Source organism: Protomyctophum parallelum (genome assembly GCF_964188405.1).
Source record: "Protomyctophum parallelum genome assembly, chromosome: 6".
In the NCBI taxonomy this organism is placed as follows: Eukaryota; Metazoa; Chordata; class Actinopteri; order Myctophiformes; family Myctophidae; genus Protomyctophum; species Protomyctophum parallelum.
Genome location: NC_139701.1, coordinates 7,852,383 through 7,880,059, shown reverse-complemented (window position 1 = coordinate 7,880,059; position 27,677 = coordinate 7,852,383). Strand labels below are relative to the sequence as shown.

The window sequence follows — 27,677 nt, the reverse complement described above, 5'->3', positions numbered from 1 at the left end:
TCCCTTAACCAAACATTATTCCAAACGTAACCTCAGTTAAACTATGCCTCCCTTAATTTGACCTTATTCCTAAACATAACCTCAGTTAAACTATGCCTCCCTTAACCAAACATTATTCCAAACGTAACCTCAGTTAAACTATGCCTCCCTTAATCTGACCTTATTCCTAAACGTAACCTCAGTTAAACTATGCCTCCCTTAATTTGACCTTATTCCTAAACGTAACCTTAGTTAAACTATGCCTCCCTTAAGCTAACATTATTCCTAAACGTAACCTCAGTTAAACTATGCCTCCCTTAACCAAACATTATTCCAAACGTAACCTCAGTTAAACTATGCCTCCCTTAATTTGACCTTATTCCTAAACATAACCTCAGTTAAACTATGCCTCCCTTAACCAAACATTATTCCAAACGTAACCTCAGTTAAACTATGCCTCCCTTAATCTGACCTTATTCCTAAACGTAACCTCAGTTAAACTATGCCTCCCTTAATTTGACCTTATTCCTAAACGTAACCTTAGTTAAACTATGCCTCCCTTAAGCTAACATTATTCCTAAACGTAACCTTAGTTAAACTATGCCTCCCTTAAGCTAACATTATTCCTAAACGTAACCTCAGTTAAACTATGCCTCCCTTAACCAAACATTATTCCAAACGTAACCTCAGTTAAACTATGCCTCCCTTAATCTGACCTTATTCCTAAACGTAACCTCAGTTAAACTATGCCTCCCTTAATCTGACCTTATTCCTAAACGTAACCTCAGTTAAACTATGCCTCCCTTAAGCTAACATTATTCCTAAACGTAACCTCAGTTAAACTATGCCTCCCTTAACCAAACATTATTCCTAAAAGTAATTCAGTAAAAGTGTAAAAATATGCCTAAACCTAACCGTATTCCTAAACGTATTCCTAACCTTAACCTATCAGTAAAACGGATGCAAGAATACAAGAACCGCTGGGGAGGAGCACGAAGAGCACGACGAGCAGTCTGCCAAAAACAATAAGGGCGAGTATGTTTTGTGGCCAGTGTTCCGGTTACCTTCTTGGATCTTGCAAAGACACATAAGGTCAGAGAGGCTTCTGTGCAGGAACAACTTATGTGTGTAGATTGTGAGGCTATTTTCTTGCTGTTTTTGTGTGACACTCAGTGATGGAAAGACTTGTACTTAAGTACAACATTTGAGTACTTTTTCCACCACTGGCAACACTGTTGTACAACAAAATAACAAGGCTTATCAGACTAGTCAGCTTTTCCAATTAGAAAACAATCAATATAGAAATGTGCCACGTCAAGGTAGCTCACATGGACCACTGTGCCACGTCAAGGTAGCTCACATGGACCACTGTACCACGTCAAAGCAGCTCACATGGACCACTGTGCCACGTCAAAGCAGCTCACATGGACCACTGTGCCACGTCAAGGTAGCACATGGACCACTGTGCCACGTCAAGGTAGCTCACATGGACCACTGTACCACGTCAAAGCAGCTCACATGGACCACTGTGCCATGTCAAAGCAGCTCACATGGACCACTGTGCCACGTCAAGGTAGCACATGGACCACTGTGCCACGTCAAGGTAGCACATGGACCACTGTGCCACGTCAAGGTAGCACATGGACCACTGTACCACGTCAAGGTAGCACACATGGACCACTGTACCACGTCAAGGTAGCTCACATGGACCACTGTACCACGTCAAGGTAGCACATGGACCACTGTACCACGTCAAGGTAGCTCACATGGACCACTGTACCACGTCAAGGTAGCTCACATGGACCACTGTGCCACGTCAAGGTAGCACACATGGACCACTGTGCCACGTCAAGGTAGCTCACATGGACCACTGTGCCACGTCAAAGTAGCTCACATGGACCACTGTGCCACGTCAAAGTAGCACATGGACCACTGTGCCAAATCAAGGTAGCACATGGACCACGTCAAAGCAGCTCACATGGACCACTGTGCCACGTCAAAGCAGCTCACATGGACCACTGTGCCACGTCAAAGTAGCACATGGACCACTGTGCCACGTCAAGGTAGCTCACATGGACCACTGTACCACGTCAAGGTAGCACATGGACCACTGTACCACGTCAAGGTAGCTCACATGGACCACTGTACCACGTCAAGGTAGCTCACATGGACCACTGTACCACGTCAAGGTAGCTCACATGGACCACTGTACCACGTCAAGGTAGCTCACATGGACCACTGTGCCACATCAAGGTAGCTCACATGGACCACGTCAAGGTAGCACATGGACCACTGTGCCACGTCAAGGTAGCACATGGACCACTGTGCCACGTCAAGGTAGCACATGGACCACTGTGCCACGTCAAGGTAACTCACATGGACCACTGTACCACGTCAAGGTAGCTCACATGGACCACTGTGCCACGTCAAGGTAGCTCACATGGACCACTGTACCACGTCAAGGTAGCACATGGACCACTGTACCACGTCAAGGTAGCACATGGACCACTGCGCGTTGCACACGTGTAGATCTGCTATCAGCCTCAGAATAAGAACACTATGGGTTCTCTTCTGCAGCCGTCGGCGTCAAGTCTAACTGTCGGCTGGGGCACCCGAAAGTCACAGGGAGCTTGTAAGCCGAACGCCAAACTCTCGGCGGACGACAACACGTGGTTTACATGAAAGCACGGTTGGGTTCAGCACCAGATTAAAAGACCTGCAGGCTCTTTCGAACTGCCTTCTATTGTGAGCAGACAAAACAACCTAGGCTATACATTCACCAGCAGGGGAAATGGATTAAAGTGTGGACTAGATAGACGGTTGGAAGTGAGGGAGAGGTCAGGAAGGAAGGAAGGAAGGAAGGAAAGACAGAAAGATAGAAAGAAAACAAGAAGAGAAAGCCTTCAACACCATTTTCTTTGAGAGTTTACTCACACAATACACTGTGGGTTTCTATGGCGACCCTGTGTTGCCTGCTGGGCCTGCCCTACACAGTGTGTGACTGATTTTACACTTTACAAATGTAAATGAATGGCTGCTATGCTGATTCCATTGTGCGAGTATGATGGCAGCGCTCACATATCATCACACACACACGCACACACGCACGCACACGCACGTAGGCATGTTGATCCGTTCATTGATTAGATCCATGACCCATGGCTAGACTGACAGTGTTGAACATGACGGTGTGGGACAAAAAACAATTTTGATGATGATGTGAGTTAGTTATGGCCCTGAATAGAGCACACACACACACTGACGCACGCACGCACGCACGCACACACACACGCACACACACACACACACACACACACACACACACACACACACACACACACACACACACACACACACACACACAACACAGAGTTCGTGATTAATGCGGCTTTAGCTGCGGCCACGGTCTACTCTACACACACCGTCACCGACACTTCTCATCATAGGCGGTGCGGTCGGTGTGAGTCACTTCATTTCCCCGGTCCCGCGCGCCGGACGGGCAAAAATCACGACCGCAGCAGGTGCCGTTTACCGTTATTTTTTTTAAGCCATTGCAGGGTCAAAAGAAGCACACAGAGAGAGAGAGAGAGAGAGAGAGAGAGAGAGAGAGAGAGAGAGAGAGAGAGAGACACACAGAGAGACAGAGAGAGACACAGAGAGACAGAGAGAGAGAGACCGGGGACTGGGAGAGCAGCGGATGTATTGGAGGCGATCGGACGGGAGGAGAGCAGTCAGCAGAGCGCTTAAGTCACGTCACGACGATGTATAATAAAGTATAGCCCACTACAACAACATCAGCCACAAATTCACAATCACTTCGTCTGCTGTTGTCGTGTCGGGCGGAAACCCCATATCTCCAATAGGCTATTGCAACTTTATTGACCATTTCTGCTCCGTCTTTATAGTGAAAAGTAACGCTTTGCTTGATATAGGAGCTTTCCACCGGACACAGCGACAACATTTAACCACGAGAGGAAACTGTGATGCTTTTCTATAGTCTAGTTTCTAGTATTTTAGAAGGAAAGTGATGATGGTGAGTCGACTCTGCATATAGTGTTCAAAACGGAGCTTATGTAGGCTACACATCCAGTCATCCATCCACGCTCTCAATGCAGCAAACGAACCCCTGCCTTCTCTCTCTCTCTTCTACTGACAACACACGCACGCACACTCTCACTGACTCACTCACACACCACACACCGCCAGCCACGCATGCAGACTGCTGTGACAATCTTTCAGTGGGTCACCCCCCCCCCCCCCCTAAAAAAGGAGCCCCATCGATGCAGCATGCATGCATGCAGCAGCAGTAGATTATTCATTGCAGTGGTTATAGAGAGCATTCTGAATCCACAGGCTCCCCCAAACAGTGAAAACAAGCATAGCCTATTACCCTAGTTTCAAGACAACATATCATCACATAATTGATGATTATTTTATTGAGTATTACGACTTTTGCAAAAGTCAGACTCAATAAAAATACATGTAAGATAGCCTTAGCGTAGGACTGTGTCTAAAATACTCCGTTTATAGACTATCTGACAGCTGCTATATACCGGTTTCTGCGGCAAAGCAAAGCGCCACACACACACACACACACACACGCGCGCGCGCGCGCGGTTCGTTGCACCTTACCTTTTCAATAAATCGAAATTGAGTACAATTAGTTCCCATTCTGAGGAAAAAGGTTAGAATCCAATCATTGTTCCTCCCAGTCTGTTCTTCTTCTCTTCTTTTATCCGGAGCTCCAGAAATATTTCGACAAGGAGAGTAATCCGGTTTCCCATCCCGAGAGAGTGCTTGAAAGCCCGGTTACATCTTTTCACAATCCCCGCAAAACTATGTCAGGTTTTCAGCGCGTTTTTTTTCCCTCTCCTCCTCTGCTTGCCTCTCTCTCTCTCTCTCTCTCTCTCTCTCTCTCTCTCTCTCCCCCCCCCCCCCTCCACTGAAGTTGCCTGGTTACCTCTCACTGTTGGGTGGTTCAGAACGCCAAGCCCGGCAACCAATCGGAAAGCCGGACTGCCTTTAACCCCTTGGCAGCCGCACTGTCCTGATTTCGGGGAGTTAAAGTGGGGAGAGAGAGGATGAGAAGAAGAGACTTAGTGGGTGGGAATAATAATAATAATAATAATAATAATAATAATAATAATAATAATAATAATAATAATAATAATAATAATAATAATAATAATAATAATAATAATAATAAATAAAAAAGTGAACAAACAACCTGCCAAGTGCGAGAAGGAGTTGTTAAAGTTTAAAAGATGTCATGGCTGCTCACTTGCCTGTTGACTTCTATAAGGACAAATGTTACCAAACGTCAAAAGTTTGATGGGACGGAGGTCCCCTGGGGTCACTTTCGTGCCAGGAATGTGGAAGAGCCATTCTCAAACCCAAGACGTAAAAGGGTGACAGCTCTGATTTAAAAAAAAAGAACACACGTCAGACGAGCGCTGCGAAGTCCGCTTTAGCCGACTTTATAGCGAGACTCATTCGAGATTTGTCCCGATAAGAAGGGCGGCTGTGGCTCAGGAGGTAGAGCAGGTCGTCCAATGATCCCTGGGTCAGCGCTTCAAATCCCGGCTCCTCCTGTCCACATGTCGAAGTGTCCTTGGGCAAGACACTGAACCCTGCATTGCCTCCAATGAGTTGGTCGGTGTGAGCTCGCCACCATTGGTGTGTGAATGTGGGAAGTAAGGACGCTGGCGTCGACTGTTCGCCGGCTTCATCTCCCAATGTATGAATGAATGAACCATTGTAAAGTGCTTTGAGCAGTTGGAAAAGTGCTATAAATTTTTAATTCATTATAAGGACAGAATCGTAATTCACGTTCTCCCTTTAGTCAACATATTTTATTTACATTAAAAACTTCAAGGACCACTTTGCCACTTTTCAACCCATCTTCATAATAGGTCCTCACAAATATGCATGATAAATGGCACATCATCATTAGGCAGATTTTCTTTTAAAGATGGAGTGCCGTGATTTTTTTCCACCCTAAAACATGATCATCAGGTCTTATTGTTATATAAGGAGGTATAATTTGTTCAAAAAAGTGTACAGTATTTGTTAAAATGTTGTTTTTATGTGGACACCCCCACCAGTTCATGAAGTATGCCTGGTTTGCCTGGTGGGTGGTGATCCACCTGAACTGAAGCCGCACCTACAGCTGTAGTTGTATGTTAAAGGGGGAGGGGTTAGGGGAGGGGCTGATAGTGTGGTGTCACTATATTACTGTTTATTTCATTGGCCTGTTTGACTGTCAAGGGTTCATCCTCCAGGAAGAAACCCTAAATACAAAGTTAATACACCGTTGCACATAAAAACGACTCCAGGGTGTCTAATGAAGTACTGTCACCTCATAGACATTAGACACAAAACTGGAAAAATACACAAATTGTGGCACTCCATCTTTAAACAAGATCTTTTTACAAAAATGTTTAGATTTTTATTATTGTGAGAACAATGGCTTCCATTTTCGCATTGCAACTTTTCAGGACTAGAAAGCCTGCAGTTTCTATTAGCTTGGATTCCCTATCGATGATGTTACTGGTGGACAGGTTTCTGAACTGCCCACAGCCCTACTCCTTACATGAAGATAGGTTGAAAAGTGGTGAAGTGGTCCTTTAAGATTTTGCCAACTATTTGGGGGCCAACTCTCACGGCCTATAGGGGCGAGCATGTGTCTTCCCGTTGCGGGCTCCTAATTGGCATAATGACTAAATTAGGGAGAGAAAGGGCTAAAGAAAAACTGTGTGTATTATTTTCTGGGTAATTGTCCTCTTTCACAAAGAGGAGCAGTGATCTCAGAGAGGTTACACACACACACACACACACACACACACACACACACACACACACACACACACACACACACACACACACACACACACACACACACACACACACACACACACACCGCATGTGAGCACACACTCACACGCACACACACCGAATCAACAGTATTCTTTGCTTTATATCCTCTTCAATTATATTGAAGCAGTCCATTCAACCATGCTAACATGACACCCAGACATGTTGTATATAGATACTATGCCAATGTCTAATAGTTATCCTCGCCCTGTGCACCATGCCAAAAATAAAGGTGTTTATCAGGAAGTATTGAGAATCGAACATGCAGATGGCTAGCAGCTCAAGTGTTCAAGCGATGACTGTTAACTCATTAGTTCCCATATTTCTATATAGGCTGTACTGTCTCCATCTCTTTTAGGTTGAGAACTGCATGCTATACAGTATGACCAATAAGCGACTTCTAGAAGGGGATGAACAGAAATGATGATTCATCATATGGGAAATAACCTTCAGCCACAATAACCGGAAATAACCGTCAGAAAATGCATATATGGGCGAGGGATTGATAGAACCGGAGCGCAAACTTCATGCCTTGCCACTCAATGACTCTGTATTGCTTAGAGGGAGAGCAGTTTGACGCCCGGAGATCTCTGTAACTCATTCTATTATTCCATCTGCAATACTTTTAACTTTCTGCTATTTGATTAAATACATTTGAACTGTAATACTCTTGTCCGCTCTTATCTTCACCAATTAAAGGACATGCAGAGATATAGCGTGCTCCAAGAGGGTATTTTAAATGATCTCACTGCACTATTTGTTTGTTTGTTGGCATCAAAGACCAGCTATCTCCATCACCAAACAGGAGAAGGAGAACACAGCTAGCAGACAGAGAGAACCCTGCATGAATACTATGAAAATGAAAAACAAACAAAAACCCCCCCCAAAAAAATCTGGAACAAAGCATAGACCTATAAAAGCTTATGTGTCACGGTGGCGACACGCATTGTGAGGAGTACATTCTGTCTTCTGATGTGATAGGTTGGAAGTCCTCTCTCTTTCTCTCTTAGTTCTCTCTCCTTTCAACTGAGGGGTATGAGATGAAATTCACTATACTCTTGTATTTTGTTGCATTGTGCTCTCTGAATGAAGCAGAAAATGATGATAACAATCAATCACAAAGGGAGACATGCAGGAACAGAAATGTAGTAGAAATGAATGGAACTATGTATCAAAAAACATAGAATTACTTGATTCGACTCGTGCGTGCAGGAGGGGGGGGGGGGGGGTCCTGGACGTACTCAGTTTCAAGAGGGGGGGGGGGACCCTTTTGAGAGGAAGAAAATAAATACGATGACAGCAACACTCGTTACATCTGCAGCGGTGATGGTACCAAACAAAAACAGCTAATCTACAAGCTGGCTCACATCGCGTTGCACCGTGTTGTAGGGCTGACCTCGATTAGTCGAATAGTCGACTAATCGATCGGAACGGGTCTCAGTCGACTGACCACCTCTTAGTCGATGTTCATAAAAAAATAATAAAAAAAAGTATATAAAAATACAATATTTACAAAAATATACAAAAATATTGTATTATTCCACTAGGTCTGTGGGGGACATAAACACATTTGAACATTCTGACTGTTCAAATCTCCAATGTGCATGTGGAGTGTGTCTGCCTGTGTGGCAATGTGCCACTGCCTGTGACTTGAATCGCACAGTGCGCTGGCCTGATAGACTCCAGAATCTCAATCTCACCTGCTGTGCTCAATCTGACTAATGACAAGCCTCTCAGTTGTTAAAAAAAAAGATTTGAACAGTCAGAATGTTCAAATGTGTTTATGTCCCCCACAGACCTAGTGGAATAATACAATATTTTTGTAAATATTGTATTTTTATATACAATTTTTTAGGGCAAAAAAAAAAAACAGCAGCAGACTAACAGCAAATGTATTCATCTATCAGTCGACTATACAAATCCTTAGTCGGGGACAGCCCTACCGTGTTGTGAGCTTACAGATCTGTGGCTAACCTGTGACGTGAGCAGTGTTCAGTAACGTTACTTATGAAAGTAACCCGTTACATCGTAGGATTACTGCCAATAGCATTCTGTTACATTACAGGATTACCTTCTGAGAAAAGTAACTTGTTTGATTATTTAATGCATATTAATGTAATTTAATTTACAATTGTGTTTCCTTTATTTGGTGTTCTGTGTTGAATTGCCTTGTTGAAATGTGCTGCTGTATACAAACAAAATGCCTAGATTACTATTTCATTCATATTTGTATTGGAAGTGTCAACATCAGTGTCATTTCACAACTGTATGACTGCATGACTCAATCCTATTCAGGAATCTTATATTAGATATTACAACTTTCGATATTTTCTTCGGTTTTCGCCTTTTTAGGGATAGAGTAAAGTAGGCTGACAGGAACTGGCGAGAGAGATGGGGGGGGGGGGGGGGGGGGGGTGACACGCAGTAAAGGCCAGACTGGATTACCAGCCAAGGTGACAGCTACGCCAGCCGCCCGGGCTGAATGACAACTTTCTATCAACAATCTGTTCTGGATTACTTTTGCCTTACCGAAAATTCAATCTGAGAACCCATCGGCAAATAAAGGAGAAACAGTGCCCTCTAGACTACCAAAAATTGAAAGGCCTTTATGAGGAACGACAGCCTATGCAACATCCCATTTACAAAAATGTAGTGCAGCCTACCTGGATGGCCACAGCTAGTGTTGTGGACACAACCTCATATCTCAATATATCAACCTTTTATTTTTTATATTTTTTGTTCGTAGATTAACGGCCTACCTCGTCATACGAGTGTGACACAAGAGTGTCAGAGATTCCTCTTTTCACTTTGTTTCTATTCCTCTCCGCTTTCTCAACACCCTTTCCCCCTCCACGCTTCAGCAACACCCCATACCACCAGCACCACCCCTATATTCTCCTCATCCTCCGCATGTAGAGTGCTGCAGTAATGGACCCTTCATTGTGCTCTGATCCCCTACAAAGACCGTCTGCTACTACTCTTCCCTTCACTCCAGGTCTCTCTCTCTCTCTCTCCTTCTCCCTCTTCTCGCTCCCCTCAATCAATCTGCTTCGTATCCTTCTTCCACTCTCCCTCCATCCCTCAGTTGTCTTTCTCCCAGACTGCCCTTGCTATATTCATTCACTCCATGTCCATTTCTCTCATTCTCCGTCCTCTGCTGCATTCACATGGTTTATCTCCTGTCTGTCCATCCGTCCGTCCGCCCGTACGTCCGTACGTCTGCCCGCCAGCCTGTCTAAATTAATATCTATGTAGCACCTTTATCAAAAGCACTTTACAATGTGCAGACCATCAGTGGAGAAAGTATGCAAGGCACTGGCTCATCAGGAGCAGTTATGGGTTCAGTGCGTTGCTCAAAGGCCATTCAACACAAACCTGCAGGAGGACTTTATCAGTTCCCAGATTGTGGCTCCTGATGCCTCCTGAGTCACTGCTAGTCTGCTATACCTTTCTCACTCACACACTCTCTCTCTCTCTCTCTCACACACACGTGCATGCATGCACTGCTATCTGTTCCCCTTCCGCCATATCTCTCTCTCTCTCAGCATCTGCCTCTCATAGCCTCTCCTCACTCACCTTGCCTCTCTCTCTCAGTGGGTGTCGGTTTAAGCCTGGCCGAGCAGATAACTCAGAGACACTCATACACAAGCACACACAGCATATACATTCTCACTCTCTCTTTCTCTCTCTTTTTCACACATACATCCATGCACTGCCTGCAATGTATGTACAGTGTACACACAGATATGCATGTCTTCCCGTAAAGTAATCCGTGAGAGAGATACGTCCGTATGGATTTGATCTCCACATACGACAACAACGTGGTCATCATCTCTCCCACACTGTGCACACACACACACACACACACACACACACACACACACACACACACTGTGTGCACACACACACAAACACTGTGCGCACACACACACACACACACACACACACACACACTGTGCACGCACGCACACACACACACACACACACACACACACACACACACACACACACACACACACACACACACACACACACACACACACACACACACACACACAACACCGCTTCAGCGGATTAGGAGCCGAGCTAACACACACCCACACATGAGATAGAGAGAGAGAGAGAGAGAGAGAGAGAGAGAGAGAGAGAGAGACAGAGATAGAGAGAGAGAGAGAGAGAGAGAGAGAGAGAGAGAGAGAGAGAGAGAGAGAGAGAGAGAGAGAGAGAGAGAGAGAGAGAGTGAGATGAAAAAGGAACAAAAGTATGCCAGAGAAGAAAAGAGTGAAAATGTGAGAAAGAGAAAACGTAAATTATCGCATATCGTCTCCGTCTGGTGGAAAGCGCATTATGTCTGGTTAAATAAAGGTTAAATAAAGGTCCAAAAACTGTGATTTTCAGGATTCAAATGAAAAAATAGCAAAAGTAGCAGATCTACAAGCTTGTGGATCGGCTCCTTTGGATGATTTTGTGTAACGCTGTAGTGTGATCAAGTAGGGCGTTAATTACCCCCAAAAACCACAAAAAGTTGGGATATGGAGATCAGAGGATTCTGCCCCTATTTGTACCATCCATGGTTTTGAACCTGGGGAAACCAGACATCTGCTGCTCAGCCAAAGGTGAGCAGCCTTTGGTCCTTGACTGAGGAGACATTACACTTAAATGCGCTACAGGCAGGACTACTCTATTCCATTCTTGAGCTTGTGGTTAGATTTTCGCATTACACTGTCGTATTCTCTTGCGTCATATTCTCTTGCGTCGTATTCTCTTGCGAATTTTCCGGAGCATACGCAGTGGTTAGCCACGCGGACCCCAGCATACCTATTCTGGGTGTAACAAATATAGCCGATCTACAAGATCAAAACATGAGCTTGTAGATCGGCTATCTTTTGGCAGAGATTGAGATTGAGGTGTGGATGAAAGGAAGCGGTCAACGTACAGTTATGGAACTCTAGTCCAGTTCTTTAAGACTAGATAGTTTAAGCGGTTAAACCTTGTTGAAAAGCCTAATGTTAAAACATGTCACATTGACAGAGCGCCAGTCGACGGTGCCAAATGACAGAGTCTCCTCTGTTGTTCACGTCAATAATGTCTGGAGGTGAATCTGTGGGATGGTGTCTCCATTGGATGAGATTATCTATATGACCCAGACGCACACACCCGTACCATCTACCTACGTATCTGAAGTATACTCACATCTGTTACTCACTACTCACTACTACGCAGGCTTTTCTCTTCACAGATGAGTAAGCCTGGGACCGAGGCAAAGCCACTCACTCACTCACTCACTCACTCACTCACTCACTCACTCACTTAAAGTATCAATAGCACAACATTGAAAATACTCTGTTACAAATAAAAAGTCCTGTATTGAAATATTTCTCGCACCTCACTGCACTAAATGCAGGTTTTGTAATCTTTCTTTCTTGTTCCTTTCTTTTTCAGGGAAGCCCATTGAGAGCTCTCAAGGACAACCTCAGCATCACAGCATATATATAAAACACAATACATACAATAACAAAATTTTAACCACAGTTTAATATGAAACAGGTGCAGTCACTAGTGTGTCCTCAAGAAGTCATAATAATGTGTTTTGTAAATACACTATAATATGTATTAGTAACTAAAGTTTTGTAAATGTAGAGTAAACTACAATATTTGCCTCTGAGATGTATAGTACTTGAGTAAATGTACTTCGTTACTTTCCACCACTCTTTCATATGGCTCCATATGGCTCCATTTGGCAGTGTATAAATGTGTGTGTGTGTGTGTGTGTGTGTGTGTGTGTGTGTGTGTGTGTGTGTGTGTGTGTGTGTGTGGTTATATCAACTGACCGTCTGAGCGATACAAAGAGTCAGAGAGTGTCTTACAGTTTATGTTTCTAATAAATATTGTACACTCCTGAACAAGTGTAACAATAGCAGACCATGACTGACAGCCACAAGTACTGATCAGATGCAGCTGTAACAGACAGACAGTCTGTGTGTGTGTGTATGTGTGCGCGCGTATCCATATCCGTATACATGCCTGTGTGTGTGTGCCTGCTGTGTACACACAGCACACAGCAGGCACTGTGTGTGTGGGTGTGTGTGTGTGTGTGTGTGTGTGTGTGTGTGTGTGTGAGAGCACGCATGTTACCATTACCATTGCATATTATGCGTGTGTGTGTGTTTGGGAATGTAATTGTGTGTGAGTACGGTCTTTTTGTGCATATGTGTGGCACACGCGCGTGTGTGCTTGTGTTCACCCTCAAGGGAAGCAGAGAGGAAGATATGGGTGAAAGGTCATACATGTTTATGCTTTTATCACAATGTGTAACTTCTAAGGATTCCGCCTCAGGGACGACCCTTCACATTGCATTAAAACGCACACACGCACACGCACACGCACTCGCACACACACACACACACACACACACACACACACACACACACACACACACACACACACACACACACACACACACACACACACACACACACACACACACACACAGCCACAAGTGCAGGGGTTAAGTAGAGGGTATGAAATCCCTTCTCTGTGTCAGTGTCAGAATGAACTCTGCTAGCAAGTCTGAACTCGCTTAAGCCCCATTCATACTGCTATTTTCCGAATGCGGTGGCATGAGAAAACAACACAATACCCTTTGTACGTAGTAGGTGTAAAGTACTTGTGGTGCACTCCTCTCTGTTACCATCTGCACCACAAGAAGAAAGTTATAGGCGATTTACACAGTTATAGACGGACTGAATCCGTTTCATTGGAACCGTTTCCGAATACGGTTGCCTGGTCCCCGATGGCCATGATTCACATTGCCCAAGATTTAACAGCGCACCCGGGTACATTTGCATAACACACTTTAATCCTCCAGATGGCGGTGTGCTTGATGGCTGGTGCGCCCGGACACTGACCATCAATTCTGCAACATTGTCTCCAATAAATCCAGACACACTGCATTGCATTGCCTCTTTGGCTCTTTGCCTTACTACTATCAGCCTCTGTAGACATTTTTAAAGCTCAGCTCAAGACCCACTTCTACAACATTGCCTTTAATTGATCTTATATTTTTTATTTTTCATGTCCTCACTGTACTGCATTACTGCTTGTTTTTTAATGTCATTGTCTTGCTTTTATTTTATTCTCCATTGTTCTGTAAAGCACTTTGAGCTGCATTTCATGTCATGAAAGGTGCTATACAAATAAAGTTTTATTATTATTATTTTATTATTACCTGCTATTCACTGTGTCAGTCAGTTCTGTGCTCCAGTGTCGTGTTTGATATTAGTATGCTATGGATTCGAGGGTTCTACTTCAGCATTATTATTATTATTATTATTTAGTTTTACTTTGGAAACTATGCCAACTTGCCAAGCAAAGCCCAAGAGCCACGTGTAGTCCGCAGAATAAGATCAGCTACGTTGAAGTTACGTTGATATTACGTTGATATAATGTTAGGTTGAAGTTAGGTTGATATTACGTTGATATAATGTTAGGTTGAAGTTACGTTGAAGTTAGGTTGATATAATGTTAGGTTGAAGTTACGTTGAAGTTAGGTTGATATAATGTTAGGTTGAAGTTACGTTGAAGTTACGTTGAAGTTAGGTTGATATAATGTTAGGTTGAAGTTACGTTGAAGTTACGTTGAAGTTAGGTTGATATAATGCTAGGTTGAAGTTACGTTGAAGTTACGTTGAAGTTAGGTTGATATAATGTTAGGTTGAAGTTACGTTGAAGTTACGTTGAAGTTAGGTTGATATAATGTTAGGTTGAAGTTACGTTGAAGTTACGTTGATATTACGTTGGTATAATGTTAGGTTGAAGTTACGTTGAAGTTACGTTGATATTAAGTTGGTATAATGTTAGGTTGAAGTTAGGTTGAAGTTACGTTGATATTATGTTGGTATAATGTTTTCATGATTATTAGTGAGGACCTAGTATATGAAGATAGGTTGAAAAGTGGTGAAGTGGTCCTTTAAACACATTCTGTTTGAAAATTACTCAGAAATACCTTTTTGTTACTTGAATTCATGATTTATTTCGATATTTACCGTTACAACATTACAAGAATCATATCTTTTTTTCTTTTAACATGATCGAATGCCTATCCTTCAAGTAAGTCTCTAAAAAGCAGAAGAAGACAATAGCCTACCTGCTATTCACTAGTCAGTCAGTTCGGTGCTCCAGTGTCGTGTTTGATATTAGTATGCTATGGATTCGAGGGTTCTACTTAAGCATTATTATTATTATTATTATTTAGTTTTACTTTGGAAACTATGCCAACTTGCCAAGCAAAGCCCAAGAGCCACGTGTAGTCCGCAGAATAAGATCAGCTACGTTGAAGTTACGTTGATATTACGTTGATATAATGTTAGGTTGAAGTTAGGTTGATATTACGTTGATATAATGTTAGGTTGAAGTTACGTTGAAGTTACGTTGAAGTTAGGTTGATATAATGTTAGGTTGAAGTTACGTTGAAGTTACGTTGAAGTTAGGTTGATATAATGTTAGGTTGAAGTTACGTTGAAGTTAGGTTGATATAATGTTAGGTTGAAGTTACGTTGAAGTTACGTTGAAGTTAGGTTGATATAATGTTAGGTTGAAGTTACGTTGAAGTTACGTTGAAGTTAGGTTGATATAATGTTAGGTTGAAGTTACGTTGAAGTTACGTTGATATTACGTTGGTATAATGTTAGGTTGAAGTTAGGTTGAAGTTACTTTGATATTAAGTTGGTATAATGTTAGGTTGAAGTTAGGTTGAAGTTACGTTGATATTACGTTGGTATAATGTTTTCATTATTATTAGTGAGGACCTAGTATATGAAGATAGGTTGAAAAGTGGTGAAGTGGTCCTTTAAGCACATTCTGTTTGAGAATTACTCAGAAAAACCTTTTTGTTACTTGAATTCATGATTTATTTCGATATTTACCGTTACAACATTACAAGAATCATATCTTTTTTTCTTTTAACATGATCGAATGCCTATCCTTCAAGTAAGTCTCTAAAAAGCAGAAGAAGACATCTTATCACTCCTTCACTGGCCTCTCTGCACTGGCTCCCAGTTAAATACAATAGCATTTTAAATTCTCCTCCTCACCTACAAAGCTCAGGCACCACTGTGTCTTGAAGAACTCATCAATTAAGCCTTATAAACCTGATAGAACACGTTGAAGTTACGTTGATATGAAGTTAGGTTGAAGTTACGTTGATATTACGTTGGGTTAATGTTAGGTTGAAGTTACGTTGATATTACGTTGGTATAATGTTAGGTTGAAGTTACGTTGATATTACGTTGGTTTAATGTTAGGTTGAAGTTACTGTAGGTTGAAGTTACGTTGATATTACGTTGGTATAATGTTAGGTTGAAGTTACGTTGAAGTTACGTTGAAGTTAGGTTGATATAATGTTAGGTTGAAGTTACGTTGAAGTTACGTTGAAGTTAGGTTGATATAATGTTACGTTGAAGTTACGTTGAAGTTAGGTTGATATAATGCTAGGTTGAAGTTACGTTGAAGTTACGTTGAAGTTAGGTTGATATAATGTTAGGTTGAAGTTACGTTGAAGTTACATTGATATTACGTTGGTATAATGTTAGGTTGAAGTTAGGTTGAAGTTACGTTGATATTAAGTTGGTATAATGTTAGGTTGAAGTTAGGTTGAAGTTACGTTGATATTACGTTGGTATAATGTTTTCATGATTATTAGTGAGGACCTAGTATATGAAGATAGGTTGAAAAGTGGTGAAGTGGTCCTTTAAGCACATTCTGTTTGAAAATTACTCAGAAATACCTTTTTGTTACTTGAATTCAAGATTTATTTCGATATTTACCGTTACAACATTACAAGAATCATATCTTTTTTTCTTTTAACATGATCGAATGCCTATCCTTCAAGTAAGTCTCTAAAAAGCAGAAGAAGACAATACCCTACCTGCTATTCACTAGTCAGTCAGTTCTGTGCTCCAGTGTCGTGTTTGATATTAGTATGCTATGGATTCGAGGGTTCTACTTAAGCATTATTATTATTATTATTATTATTATTATTTAGTTTTACTTTGGAAACTATGCCAACTTGCCAAGCAAAGCCCAAGAGCCACGTGTAGTCCGCAGAATAAGATCAGCTACGTTGAAGTTACGTTGATATTACGTTGATATAATGTTAGGTTGAAGTTAGGTTGATATTACGTTGATATAATGTTACGTTGAAGTTACGTTGAAGTTAGGTTGATATAATGTTAGGTTGAAGTTACGTTGAAGTTACGTTGAAGTTAGGTTGATATAATGTTAGGTTGAAGTTACGTTGAAGTTAGGTTGATATAATGTTAGGTTGAAGTTACGTTGAAGTTACGTTGAAGTTAGGTTGATATAATGTTAGGTTGAAGTTACGTTGAAGTTACGTTGAAGTTAGGTTGATTTAATGTTAGGTTGAAGTTACGTTGAAGTTAGGTTGATATAATGTTAGGTTGAAGTTACGTTGAAGTTACGTTGAAGTTAGGTTGATGTAATGTTAGGTTGAAGTTACGTTGAAGTTACGTTGAAGTTAGGTTGATATAATGTTAGGTTGAAGTTACGTTGAAGTTACGTTGAAGTTAGGTTGATATAATGCTAGGTTGAAGTTACGTTGAAGTTACGTTGAAGTTAGGTTGATATAATGTTAGGTTGAAGTTACGTTGAAGTTACGTTGATATTACGTTGGTATAATGTTAGGTTGAAGTTACGTTGAAGTTACCTTGATATTAAGTTGGTATAATGTTAGGTTGAAGTTAGGTTGAAGTTACGTTGATATTATGTTGGTATAATGTTTTCATGATTATTAGTGAGGACCTAGTATATGAAGATAGGTTGAAAAGTGGTGAAGTGGTCCTTTAAACACATTCTGTTTGAAAATTACTCAGAAATACCTTTTTGTTACTTGAATTCATGATTTATTTCGATATTTACCGTTACAACATTACAAGAATCATATCTTTTTTTCTTTTAACATGATCGAATGCCTATCCTTCAAGTAAGTCTCTAAAAAGCAGAAGAAGACAATAGCCTACCTGCTATTCACTAGTCAGTCAGTTCGGTGCTCCAGTGTCGTGTTTGATATTAGTATGCTATGGATTCGAGGGTTCTACTTAAGCATTATTATTATTATTATTATTTAGTTTTACTTTGGAAACTATGCCAACTTGCCAAGCAAAGCCCAAGAGCCACGTGTAGTCCGCAGAATAAGATCAGCTACGTTGAAGTTACGTTGATATTACGTTGATATAATGTTAGGTTGAAGTTAGGTTGATATTACGTTGATATAATGTTAGGTTGAAGTTACGTTGAAGTTACGTTGAAGTTAGGTTGATATAATGTTAGGTTGAAGTTACGTTGAAGTTACGTTGAAGTTAGGTTGATATAATGTTAGGTTGAAGTTACGTTGAAGTTAGGTTGATATAATGTTAGGTTGAAGTTACGTTGAAGTTACGTTGAAGTTAGGTTGATATAATGTTAGGTTGAAGTTACGTTGAAGTTAGGTTGATATAATGTTAGGTTGAAGTTACGTTGAAGTTACGTTGATATTACGTTGGTATAATGTTAGGTTGAAGTTAGGTTGAAGTTACGTTGATATTAAGTTGGTATAATGTTAGGTTGAAGTTAGGTTGAAGTTACGTTGATATTACGTTGGTATAATGTTTTCATTATTATTAGTGAGGACCTAGTATATGAAGATAGGTTGAAAAGTGGTGAAGTGGTCCTTTAAGCACATTCTGTTTGAAAATTACTCAGAAAAACCTTTTTGTTACTTGAATTCATGATTTATTTCGATATTTACCGTTACAACATTACAAGAATCATATCTTTTTTTCTTTTAACATGATCGAATGCCTATCCTTCAAGTAAGTCTCTAAAAAGCAGAAGAAGACATCTTATCACTCCTTCACTGGCCTCTCTGCACTGGCTCCCAGTTAAATACAATAGCATTTTAAATTCTCCTCCTCAGCTACAAAGCTCAGGCACCACTGTGTCTTGAAGAACTCATCAATTAAGCCTTATAAACCCGATAGAACACGTTGAAGTTACGTTGATATGAAGTTAGGTTGAAGTTACGTTGATATTACGTTGGGTTAATGTTAGGTTGAAGTTAGGTTGAAGTTACGTTGATATTACGTTGGTATAATGTTAGGTTGAAGTTACGTTGATATTACGTTGGTTTAATGTTAGGTTGAAGTTACTGTAGGTTGAAGTTACGTTGATATTACGTTGGTATAATGTTAGGTTGAAGTTACGTTGAAGTTAGGTTGATATAATGTTAGGTTGAAGTTACGTTGAAGTTAGGTTGATATAATGTTAGGTTGAAGTTACGTTGAATTTAGGTTGATATAATGTTAGGTTGAAGTTACGTTGAAGTTACGTTGAAGTTAGGTTGATATAATGCTAGGTTGAAGTTACGTTGAAGTTAGGTTGATATAATGTTAGGTTGAAGTTACGTTGAAGTTACGTTGATATTACGTTGGTATAATGTTAGGTTGAAGTTAGGTTGAAGTTACGTTGATATAATGTTAGGTTGAAGTTAGGTTGAAGTTACGTTGATATTACGTTGGTATAATGTTTTCATGATTATTAGTGAGGACCTAGTATATGAAGATAGGTTGAAAAGTGGTGAAGTGGTCCTTTAAGCACATTCTGTTTGAAAATTACTCAGAAATACCTTTTTGTTACTTGAATTCATGATTTATTTCGATATTTACCGTTACAACATTACAAGAATCATATCTTTTTTTCTTTTAACATGATCGAATGCCTATCCTTCAAGTAAGTCTCTAAAAAGCAGAAGAAGACAATAGCCTACCTGCTATTCACTAGTCAGTCAGTTCTGTGCTCCAGTGTCGTGTTTGATATTAGTATGCTATGGATTCGAGGGTTCTACTTAAGCATTATTATTATTATTATTATTTAGTTTTACTTTGGAAACTATGCCAACTTGCCAAGCAAAGCCCAAGAGCCAAGTGTAGTCCGCAGAATAAGATCAGCTACGTTGAAGTTACGTTGATATTACGTTGATATAATGTTAGGTTGAAGTTAGGTTGATATTACGTTGATATAATGTTAGGTTGAAGTTACGTTGAAGTTACGTTGAAGTTAGGTTGATATAATGTTAGGTTGAAGTTACGTTGAGGTTACGTTGAAGTTACGTTGATATAATGTTAGGTTGAAGTTAAGTTGAAGTTAGGTTGATATAATGTTAGGTTGAAGTTACGTTGAAGTTACGTTGAAGTTAGGTTGATATAATGTTAGGTTGAAGTTACGCTGAAGTTACGTTGAAGTTAGGTTGATATAATGTTAGGTTGAAGTTACGTTGAAGTTACGTTGATATTACGTTGGTATAATGTTAGGTTGAAGTTAGGTTGAAGTTACGTTGATATTAAGTTGGTATAATGTTAGGTTGAAGTTAGGTTGAAGTTACGTTGATATTACGTTGGTATAATGTTTTCATTATTATTAGTGAGGACCTAGTATATGAAGATAGGTTGAAAAGTGGTGAAGTGGTCCTTTAAGCACATTCTGTTTGAAAATTACTCAGAAATACCTTTTTGTTACTTGAATTCATGATTTATTTCGATATTTACCGTTACAACATTACAAGAATCATATCTTTTTTTCTTTTAACATGATCGAATGCCTATCCTTCAAGTAAGTCTCTAAAAAGCAGAAGAAGACATCTTATCACTCCTTCACTGGCCTCTCTGCACTGGCTCCCAGTTAAATACAATAGCATTTTAAATTCTCCTCCTCACCTACAAAGCTCAGGCACCACTGTGTCTTGAAGAACTCATCAATTAAGCCTTATAAACCTGATAGAACACGTTGAAGTTACGTTGATATGAAGTTAGGTTGAAGTTACGTTGATATTACGTTGGGTTAATGTTAGGTTGAAGTTACGTTGATATTACGTTGGTATAATGTTAGGTTGAAGTTACGTTGATATTACGTTGGTTTAATGTTAGGTTGAAGTTACTGTAGGTTGAAGTTACGTTGATATTACGTTGGTATAATGTTAGGTTGAAGTTACGTTGAAGTTAGGTTGATATAATGTTAGGTTGAAGTTACGTTGAAGTTACGTTGAAGTTAGGTTGATATAATGTTAGGTTGAAGTTACGTTGAAGTTACGTTGAAGTTAGGTTGATATAATGTTAGGTTGAAGTTACGTTGAAGTTAGGTTGATATAATGCTAGGTTGAAGTTACGTTGAAGTTACGTTGAAGTTAGGTTGATATAATGTTAGGTTGAAGTTACGTTGAAGTTACATTGATATTACGTTGGTATAATGTTAGGTTGAAGTACATTTGCATAACACACTTTAATCCTCCAGATGGCGGTGTGCTTGATGGCTGGTGCGCCCGGACACTGACCATCAATTCTGCAACATTGTCTCCAATAAATCCAGACACACTGCATTGCATTGCCTCTTTGGCTCTTTGCCTTACTACTATCAGCCTCTGTAGACATTTTTAAAGCTCAGCTCAAGACCCACTTCTACAACATTGCCTTTAATTGATCTTATATTTTTTATTTTTCATGTCCTCACTGTACTGCATTACTGCTTGTTTTTTAATGTCATTGTCTTGCTTTTATTTTATTCTCCATTGTTCTGTAAAGCACTTTGAGCTGCATTTCATGTCATGAAAGGTGCTATACAAATAAAGTTTTATTATTATTATTTTATTATTACCTGCTATTCACTGTGTCAGTCAGTTCTGTGCTCCAGTGTCGTGTTTGATATTAGTATGCTATGGATTCGAGGGTTCTACTTCAGCATTATTATTATTATTATTATTTAGTTTTACTTTGGAAACTATGCCAACTTGCCAAGCAAAGCCCAAGAGCCACGTGTAGTCCGCAGAATAAGATCAGCTACGTTGAAGTTACGTTGATATTACGTTGATATAATGTTAGGTTGAAGTTAGGTTGATATTACGTTGATATAATGTTAGGTTGAAGTTACGTTGAAGTTAGGTTGATATAATGTTAGGTTGAAGTTACGTTGAAGTTAGGTTGATATAATGTTAGGTTGAAGTTACGTTGAAGTTACGTTGAAGTTAGGTTGATATAATGTTAGGTTGAAGTTACGTTGAAGTTACGTTGAAGTTAGGTTGATATAATGCTAGGTTGAAGTTACGTTGAAGTTACGTTGAAGTTAGGTTGATATAATGTTAGGTTGAAGTTACGTTGAAGTTACGTTGATATTACGTTGGTATAATGTTAGGTTGAAGTTAGGTTGAAGTTACGTTGATATTAAGTTGGTATAATGTTAGGTTGAAGTTAGGTTGAAGTTACGTTGATATTACGTTGGTATAATGTTTTCATGATTATTAGTGAGGACCTAGTATATGAAGATAGGTTGAAAAGTGGTGAAGTGGTCCTTTAAGCACATTCTGTTTGAAAATTACTCAGAAATACCTTTTTGTTACTTGAATTCATGATTTATTTCGATATTTACCGTTACAACATTACAAGAATCATATCTTTTTTTCTTTTAACATGATCGAATGCCTATCCTTCAAGTAAGTCTCTAAAAAGCAGAAGAAGACAATACCCTACCTGCTATTCACTAGTCAGTCAGTTCTGTGCTCCAGTGTCGTGTTTGATATTAGTATGCTATGGATTCGAGGGTTCTACTTAAGCATTATTATTATTATTATTATTTAGTTTTACTTTGGAAACTATGCCAACTTGCCAAGCAAAGCCCAAGAGCCACGTGTAGTCCGCAGAATAAGATCAGCTACGTTGAAGTTACGTTGATATTACGTTGATATAATGTTAGGTTGAAGTTAGGTTGATATTACGTTGATATAATGTTAGGTTGAAGTTACGTTGAAGTTACGTTGAAGTTAGGTTGATATAATGTTAGGTTGAAGTTACGTTGAAGTTACGTTGAAGTTAGGTTGATATAATGTTAGGTTGAAGTTACGTTGAAGTTACGTTGAAGTTAGGTTGATATAATGTTAGGTTGAAGTTACGTTGAAGTTACGTTGAAGTTAGGTTGATTTAATGTTAGGTTGAAGTTACGTTGAAGTTAGGTTGATATAATGTTAGGTTGAAGTTACGTTGAAGTTACGTTGAAGTTAGGTTGATATAATGTTAGGTTGAAGTTACGTTGAAGTTACGTTGAAGTTAGGTTGATATAATGTTAGGTTGAAGTTACGTTGAAGTTACGTTGAAGTTAGGTTGATATAATGCTAGGTTGAAGTTACGTTGAAGTTAGGTTGATATAATGTTAGGTTGAAGTTACGTTGAAGTTACGTTGAAGTTAGGTTGATATAATGTTAGGTTGAAGTTACGTTGAAGTTACGTTGAAGTTAGGTTGATATAATGTTAGGTTGAAGTTACGTTGAAGTTACGTTGAAGTTAGGTTGATATAATGTTAGGTTGAAGTTACGTTGAAGTTACGTTGATATTACGTTGGTATAATGTTAGGTTGAAGTTACGTTGAAGTTACGTTGATATTAAGTTGGTATAATGTTAGGTTGAAGTTAGGTTGAAGTTACGTTGATATTATGTTGGTATAATGTTTTCATGATTATTAGTGAGGACCTAGTATATGAAGATAGGTTGAAAAGTGGTGAAGTGGTCCTTTAAACACATTCTGTTTGAAAATTACTCAGAAATACCTTTTTGTTACTTGAATTCATGATTTATTTCGATATTTACCGTTACAACATTACAAGAATCATATCTTTTTTTCTTTTAACATGATCGAATGCCTATCCTTCAAGTAAGTCTCTAAAAAGCAGAAGAAGACAATAGCCTACCTGCTATTCACTAGTCAGTCAGTTCGGTGCTCCAGTGTTGTGTTTGATATTAGTATGCTATGGATTCGAGGGTTCTACTTAAGCATTATTATTATTATTATTATTTAGTTTTACTTTGGAAACTATGCCAACTTGCCAAGCAAAGCCCAAGAGCCACGTGTAGTCCGCAGAATAAGATCAGCTACGTTGAAGTTACGTTGATATTACGTTGATATAATGTTAGGTTGAAGTTAGGTTGATATTACGTTGATATAATGTTAGGTTGAAGTTACGTTGAAGTTACGTTGAAGTTAGGTTGATATAATGTTAGGTTGAAGTTACGTTGAAGTTAGGTTGATATAATGTTAGGTTGAAGTTACGTTGAATTTAGGTTGATATAATGTTAGGTTGAAGTTACGTTGAAGTTACGTTGAAGTTAGGTTGATATAATGCTAGGTTGAAGTTACGTTGAAGTTAGGTTGATATAATGTTAGGTTGAAGTTACGTTGAAGTTACGTTGATATTACGTTGGTATAATGTTAGGTTGAAGTTAGGTTGAAGTTACGTTGATATAATGTTAGGTTGAAGTTAGGTTGAAGTTAGGTTGATATTACGTTGGTATAATGTTTTCATGATTATTAGTGAGGACCTAGTATATGAAGATAGGTTGAAAAGTGGTGAAGTGGTCCTTTAAGCACATTCTGTTTGAAAATTACTCAGAAATACCTTTTTGTTACTTGAATTCATGATTTATTTCGATATTTACCGTTACAACATTACAAGAATCATATATTTTTTTCTTTTAACATGATCGAATGCCTATCCTTCAAGTAAGTCTCTAAAAAGCAGAAGAAGACAATAGCCTACCTGCTATTCACTAGTCAGTCAGTTCTGTGCTCCAGTGTCGTGTTTGATATTAGTATGCTATGGATTCGAGGGTTCTACTTAAGCATTATTATTATTATTATTATTTAGTTTTACTTTGGAAACTATGCCAACTTGCCAAGCAAAGCCCAAGAGCCACGTGTAGTCCGCAGAATAAGATCAGCTACGTTGAAGTTACGTTGATATTACGTTGATATAATGTTAGGTTGAAGTTAGGTTGATATTACGTTGATATAATGTTAGGTTGAAGTTACGTTGAAGTTAGGTTGATATAATGTTAGGTTGAAGTTACGTTGAAGTTAGGTTGATATAATGTTAGGTTGAAGTTACGTTGAAGTTACGTTGAAGTTAGGTTGATATAATGTTAGGTTGAAGTTACGTTGAAGTTACGTTGAAGTTAGGTTGATATAATGCTAGGTTGAAGTTACGTTGAAGTTACGTTGAAGTTAGGTTGATATAATGTTAGGTTGAAGTTACGTTGAAGTTACGTTGATATTACGTTGGTATAATGTTAGGTTGAAGTTAGGTTGAAGTTACGTTGATATTAAGTTGGTATAATGTTAGGTTGAAGTTAGGTTGAAGTTACGTTGATATTACGTTGGTATAATGTTTTCATGATTATTAGTGAGGACCTAGTATATGAAGATAGGTTGAAAAGTGGTGAAGTGGTCCTTTAAGCACATTCTGTTTGAAAATTACTCAGAAATACCTTTTTGTTACTTGAATTCATGATTTATTTCGATATTTACCGTTACAACATTACAAGAATCATATCTTTTTTTCTTTTAACATGATCGAATGCCTATCCTTCAAGTAAGTCTCTAAAAAGCAGAAGAAGACAATAGCCTACCTGCTATTCACTAGTCAGTCAGTTCTGTGCTCCAGTGTCGTGTTTGATATTAGTATGCTATGGATTCGAGGGTTCTACTTAAGCATTATTATTATTATTATTATTTAGTTTTACTTTGGAAACTATGCCAACTTGCCAAGCAAAGCCCAAGAGCCACGTGTAGTCCGCAGAATAAGATCAGCTACGTTGAAGTTACGTTGATATTACGTTGATATAATGTTAGGTTGAAGTTAGGTTGATATTACGTTGATATAATGTTAGGTTGAAGTTACGTTGAAGTTACGTTGAAGTTAGGTTGATATAATGTTAGGTTGAAGTTAGGTTGAAGTTACGTTGAAGTTACGTTGATATAATGTTAGGTTGAAGTTAAGTTGAAGTTAGGTTGATATAATGTTAGGTTGAAGTTACGTTGAAGTTACGTTGAAGTTAGGTTGATATAATGTTAGGTTGAAGTTACGCTGAAGTTACGTTGAAGTTAGGTTGATATAATGTTAGGTTGAAGTTACGTTGAAGTTACGTTGATATTACGTTGGTATAATGTTAGGTTGAAGTTAGGTTGAAGTTACGTTGATATTAAGTTGGTATAATTTTAGGTTGAAGTTAGGTTGAAGTTACGTTGATATTACGTTGGTATAATGTTTTCATTATTATTAGTGAGGACCTAGTATATGAAGATAGGTTGAAAAGTGGTCCTTTAAGCACATTCTGTTTGAAAATTACTCAGAAATACCTTTTTGTTACTTGAATTCATGATTTATTTCGATATTTACCGTTACAACATTACAAGAATCATATCTTTTTTTCTTTTAACATGATCGAATGCCTATCCTTCAAGTAAGTCTCTAAAAAGCAGAAGAAGACATCTTATCACTCCTTCACTGGCCTCTCTGCACTGGCTCCCAGTTAAATACAATAGCATTTTAAATTCTCCTCCTCACCTACAAAGCTCAGGCACCACTGTGTCTTGAAGAACTCATCAATTAAGCCTTATAAACCTGATAGAACACGTTGAAGTTACGTTGATATGAAGTTAGGTTGAAGTTACGTTGATATTACGTTGGGTTAATGTTAGGTTGAAGTTACGTTGATATTACGTTGGTATAATGTTAGGTTGAAGTTACGTTGATATTACGTTGGTTTAATGTTAGGTTGAAGTTACTGTAGGTTGAAGTTACGTTGATATTACGTTGGTATAATGTTAGGTTGAAGTTACGTTGAAGTTAGGTTGATATAATGTTAGGTTGAAGTTACGTTGAAGTTACGTTGAAGTTAGGTTGATATAATGTTAGGTTGAAGTTACGTTGAAGTTACGTTGAAGTTAGGTTGATATAATGTTAGGTTGAAGTTACGTTGAAGTTAGGTTGATATAATGCTAGGTTGAAGTTACGTTGAAGTTAGGTTGATATTAAAGTTCTCAAACTCTGCCCGAACTCGACCAGGCCCGACCAAGCCCGACCCGACCCGACGTTTTAGGGCCGGGCCGGGCCCAAATAATATGCTAATTAGTCGGGCCGGGCCGAGCCTCGGGCTCTGTGATTTTCCGCAATTTTGTTCTTTTTTTTTTTTTTTTTTTAAGTGTTATTATAATAAAAATAGCAATTCTGTTATTTGTGTAATGTGATTGTGTATACGTGTATGCATTTATTATGAAGAGGGCTGCGCTAGGCGATTCACTTGTGACAGGAGGAGGACTGGACGGGGTCGCATCGCACTGGCATTTCAGACTCGGAGGCCTCGTACACACATGTCAAACCACGTGACTTCCATTAGAAAAGCATTGAGAATAAGGCGGCCATGAAACACAGACAGAACAGATCATGTCAGTCCAGCATGTGTGTACGAGGCCAGAGCAGCATTGCAGCCTGCCCCGCGCGCAGGCAGTAGACTAGAGAACAGTGAACGGTGAGAGACTTGCGTGCCTTGCTACCGCTGGTTTCCCTCTGGTTTGCGCACCAAACGAGCTACTAACCACCAGTTAACTTGCCAAGTTGCCATATGCTTAAATATTTTATCAAATCAATCGGATTATCACAGCTGAAGAAGCGTCAGGTTTTCGTCATGTTGCACTGAGAGTCTCTCGTTAACCCAGCTGGCTGCGATGAATAAAACCTAATTATTAATCAACGTCACCAAACGATCCATGATGGTGATATATAACTTATAGCTACACGTAAAGCAACTTCACTTCAGAGGAAACTAAGGGAGGGAGCTGCAGCAGCTATTCATGTTTACTCACCAGTCACCACCACCACTGTATGGAATCCATTAGAATGATTGGAAATGGAAGTTATGGAACATTAATAGCCTATTCTAACGTGAGTTACATACATC

At 39.4% G+C, this 27,677-nt stretch overlaps 1 protein-coding gene across 2 annotated transcripts in view; it reads right to left on the bottom strand.

The window, feature by feature from the left end:
- dab1a (DAB adaptor protein 1a) overlaps positions 1-27,677 on the bottom strand; it is a 268,746-nt gene that overhangs the window by 137,657 nt on the left and 103,412 nt on the right. Inside the window, exon 1 of one of the 2 annotated variants that reach the window (XM_083768178.1) lies at positions 4,612-4,754. The exons of the other annotated variant lie outside the window; for it this stretch is intronic. The gene's annotated coding sequence lies outside the window, so the exon portion shown is untranslated. Of the gene's footprint in view, positions 1-4,611; positions 4,755-27,677 lie in introns of those variants that run through there. 2 annotated transcript variants of the gene reach the window in all.